The following is a 4,705-nucleotide window of genomic DNA, read 5'->3' on the forward strand; positions in this document are numbered from 1 at the left end:
TAAATGAACAACATATAAATAAAGGATAATATTACTTGATGACCAGAGTGCAAACACAGCAATTTGCCCATTACTGATATTTGCATATCAACAGTGTTATTTTTATTTCAAAGTAGCCAGAACATTACACAGTTATTAACATATAGCCATCCCATAATCCTTTACGTTAATTTCAATGTTTTGCGGATAAAATGCTTTTTTGTCGATTTGTGTTAAGAACACAATGTGATTCCTGGTAGAAAACCATGCCTAGCTGATAATGCAACATTATTTGAAGCTGAGTTTGCTAGAACCACCACAACCGTAAACAGTATGGGTCTGCTAGACCTCCGCGCGTCAGGGTAATTTCAGTAGCTTTGCGCAGTGGCAGTATCGTAGCCGATGAGGTTTAACCGAGGCGCGATTATTGCTTATTGAAAACTTTTCCCAATACCCCGCTATGACGACTTGAAATATAGTCGGCAATGGCAATTTTTGACGGTCTCTGCGGAGACTGATAATACAATTAAAATTAGATCAACTTGCATTTACATATCCTGATCGGTTATTACGGCATTAAGTCTTAAAAAAATTGAGATTCTGAATCGTTAACATTCAGCAACAGTTAGCAATGTTTAACGTCGAAGTTATCTTTAAATGCTTCACGTATCAGAACTCCTGCGCCTTCATGTTGATAGCTGCAGCCTTATAAATGCAGTCCAATTTTAATTACACTTCCTGCTTATTCATCATTGACGTGGCGATTGCGTTACTTGGAGTGATCCTACTTTAGTGTTGGCATCTGCACAGGGAAGAGAATGGAAGCAAGCAAGCTCGTTAACAATGAGCTATGGCCGACAGCTTATCTATAGCTACACGTTGTTTTGTACTTTTCCTATTCAACCCCATTAATCGAAGTTGCAGCCATGTTTAAATTGCTTGGCTGCTGTGTAGAAGAACTCTGCCTAACTTGGATATAGGCACACATAAAGCTCTCTCCTAAAAATTAGAATTGCCAATACTTAAAATGAAGACACTTATTAAGCATCCGAGCACTTTGCTCTAGGTTTAACAATATACTCTGATTCATAAACCAGGCGGCGTATAACAATGTTTCGTATTCAGGGCTTCAGCACTGCTTTGTGCATTTCTTTCACGTTATATGCTCCCTGGGTTCACACTTTGCCTGGGTCACATTGTTGAGCCCAAACCCAAGGTTCCCCCTCACCTTCTTGCTGTTATTAGGAAGCTAGGACCCTAGGTAGTTCTGACCAAAGCATATCAGATTTTCTTCAGTCACACTGGGCCCCAAGTCTGTATTTATACTGCTAGCGTTGGAAAAAAGCAGTTGTGGACAAAAGGAGTGTTGAGTGCTTTGAAGTGTTGCTGCTCAATGGCACTCTCTGCTGGTGCATTCTCGCTTCTCAGCCTTTTGGCTAAGATCAAGTGGAGTACCTGTTGATTGTGCATTCATATGCAAATTAACTGACTGCAGAAACTCGTTTTTCCAGTTTTGCTGGCTCCAGCCCTTTGGCTTGGGCCAGGCACCAATTGGAGAGAAGAGACAAAATCTGCATGTCGACCGATCATTCTGCGGCCCGTCCCTGACTGGGGCAAACAGAGATTGAGGGCTTCGGCCAAAACTCACAGCGAAAGGAGGAATCTGCAACCCGGATGGCGGCCAACCAAGCGGCGAACCAGGGCGTCCGAAACACCATCCGAGTGACGGTGAAGAAAGTGGATGAACAGACAATGATCAACCGGGACCTGTTCGTGAAGAAAATCCTGCTTGGAACATGCGGCATGAAAGTCGCCGACATCTTCGCCTTGCGGGACCTCCCGAAGAGAGGTTACTTCGATGTGACCTTCAGAACCGTCACTCTCTGCCTGAAGTTCCTGAAGAGTTTGAAGGAGGCGAGTGAACCACTGCGGTCAGTGCTAACTTGGGAGCCACTGTTCACCCTCCCGTCGCAGAGAAGACGCACTATCACAGTGCAGATGTACAACCCCAACATCCCCGTCATTGATGTGCTGACTTTCCTCGCCAGGTATGTCGATGGGGCAGGAAACAGCAGTGACTTGAAAGACTTGCACGGAATATGGACCAGCAAGCGCCAGATCCAGGTCACCATGAAGGTGGACGCCAGCGGAACCATCCTGCACCCCCCCTCCAGCTTTGCCATCGGAGGAAGTCGGGGCTACATGGTGTACGCTGGCCAACCCAACGTGTGCTGCACCTGCGGGAAGGCAGGCCATGTGGCGGCAAGCTGCAAAACTCTCATCTGCCGAAACTGCAAGAACCAGGGCCACCAGACAAAGGACTGTAAGGAGATCAAGCGCTGCGACCTCTGTGGTCTGGCTGGGCACCTTTACAAAAACTGCCCCAAACACAACTTCAGCTATGCGCAGGCAGCAAAGAACATTGCACCAGAGGAGGAGGAAGCTGAGGAACACAACGCTCCAGAGGAGAGCCACACCCTCCCCCCGACCAACGCCCCCGTGGACTCGGGACAAGACGGCGGGGAAGAGAACCCTGCTACCGCGAGCTGCGAGCCACCAGCAGCCAGCAGTGAAGCTCTCCCCCAGCGCACCGACTCCAGAAACGAGCAGACATCAGACGATGAAGCGGAATGGCAGACAGTGAGGAAAAAGGCCCGCAAGGGGAAGGGGCGAGCAAGGGACCCTGCGGAAAGGACAGGGAAGAGGCGGTTATCAAGCTCGGCAGGAACCAGCGACGGCAGCTCGTCTGATGAGGAAAGCCGCAACCACCACCAAAAGAAGAGGCAATACGCCACCCCACGGCCACAGGCGACCGGGAGCAGTGAAGCGACCAACACAGCCCTGCCCCAGGAACCTGCCCAGCGCACACGAGCTCCGGGACACCGAGAGCGAAGGAGTGACCAACGCAGACCAGCTCCGGGATAACGGGAGCAGCGAAGTGCCCAGCACACCCCACCTCCGGAATACCGGGAGCGACGCAGCGATCGAAGCACACCAGCTCGACACTGCCGCGAAGGAGGAAAAGAGGGAACCACCAACACCAGGCGAGGACAGTGCAGAGAACATTGCGGACGTAATCACAAAACTGCAGCAGTCCCCTGGTCAAAACCCCCCCACAGCAGAGGACGGCGACCAGGCCACCCCAGGTGTAGTAAATGTTGATGTTGATAGTAATTACGCATGCTGGAACTGGCCATTGAGAAGTTGGCGGAACTTGAAAACGGTTTACCTGAAATTGAAAACGATGCATCTGAAATGTAATGTTTGTAAATGTAAAAAATAGCTTTAAAATGAATTTAAAAATTGCTAGTATTAACGTGCATAGCGTAAAATCGACTACGCGATGTGTTTCCACCTTGGGGTACCTCGCCAAGGTCAAAGCGGACCTGCTGTTCTTGCAGGAGTGCGGTCTGCCGCACTTCAGCAGTTAACGGCACTGGTCACGATGGTGGGCCCATGGACCATCCATATGGTCAGGAGGCAACGACAGCCGGTCCTCCGGCCTGGACATTCTGCTGCGGGGAGGCCACTTCACCATCACCGAAGTTAAGGAGGTGGTGGGCGGCCGCCTCCTCGTAGCAGACGTAATGTACAAAAATTCCCCTCTCAGGTTAATTAATGTTTACGGCCTAGCTCTCAAGAACGAAAGGCTGGCCCTCCTCCAGCAGCTCCCACTGCTACTGGCAACGTCCAGGCCGGTCATTCTGGGCGGTGACTTCAACTGCATCATCGATGCGGCTGGACGATCCAGCAGAGCCGACAGCAAACTGGGCGCCACGTCCAAACTCCTGATGGACGCGGTAAAAGATGCCAAGCTGTGCGACGTTTTCAGCAACCCTGCAGACGGAGCACCGCTCAGATACACCTGGTCGAGACCAGATGGGTCCGTCTGTTCCAGAATAGACTTCCTGTTTGTGTCCCACACGCTCAAGGTCAGATCCACCGACGTCACGCCGGTGTTCTTCTCTGACCACTGCCTCCTACTGGCCGACTGTCGCCCACAGGAAAACCAGAAAGTTGGCAGAGGGATATGGAAGCTGAACGTGAAACTGTTGACTCCGGAAAACGTTGAGGAACCCAAGAGGGATTACAAAGGTTGGAGAACCGTAAAACCCCTCTGCGATTCCCCGATGCACTGGTGGGAAACAATCAAGACGAACATCAAGAGGTTCTTCATCCTCAAAGGTGTTCAGGAGACGAGAGGGAGACAGAGGGAATTGTCCCAACTCCAGAAGAATATGCAAAACCTGCTCCTGCTGCAGTCGATGGGGGTCGATGTCGCGGAGGAACTCGAAGAGGTGAAGGGCCAGCAAGCCTCGCTCTTTGCCTCAGAGTCCTCCAAGATCATCTTCCGCTCTAGAGTCCGCTCCGTCGAGCAGGATGAGACGTGTTCGCGCTTCTTCTTCCAAAAGGTACACAGGGGGAGCTCTGTGATCACCAGCCTAAAGGAAGAAGACGGTTCTGTGATGTCTTCGCAGCCTGACATGCAGAGGATCAGCAAATCCTTCTATGCCAGGCTGTACGACGTCAAGCCCACAGACCGCGCGACCTCCCAGTCTTTCCTGTCGTCTATCTCAGAGGTCTTAGACGACAGTGAGCGGGAGAGTCTGGACCACCCGCTAACTCTGGACGAGCTGACAAAGGCCGTCCGGTCCTTCGAGACGAATAAAACTCCCGGAAGCGACAGCTTACCGGTCGAGTTGTACTCGGCTCTGTGGGACTGGAT

General features: G+C 51.0%; 1 non-coding gene and 1 pseudogene across 1 annotated transcript; both read left to right on the plus strand.

Annotated features, from left to right (window-relative positions):
- The first annotated feature begins 352 nt into the window (after positions 1 to 352).
- Positions 353 to 493, plus strand: LOC139277838 (U4 spliceosomal RNA). Its single transcript, XR_011596151.1, has one exon. It is a non-coding gene; the product is annotated as a U4 spliceosomal RNA (small nuclear RNA).
- A 902-nt stretch (positions 494 to 1,395) lies between these two features.
- On the plus strand, positions 1,396 to 1,532 carry LOC139277814 (U2 spliceosomal RNA; annotated as a pseudogene).
- The last annotated feature ends 3,173 nt before the right edge of the window (positions 1,533 to 4,705 follow it).

Source organism: Pristiophorus japonicus, chromosome 12, assembly GCF_044704955.1.
Source record: "Pristiophorus japonicus isolate sPriJap1 chromosome 12, sPriJap1.hap1, whole genome shotgun sequence".
Classification (NCBI taxonomy): domain Eukaryota; kingdom Metazoa; phylum Chordata; class Chondrichthyes; family Pristiophoridae; genus Pristiophorus; species Pristiophorus japonicus.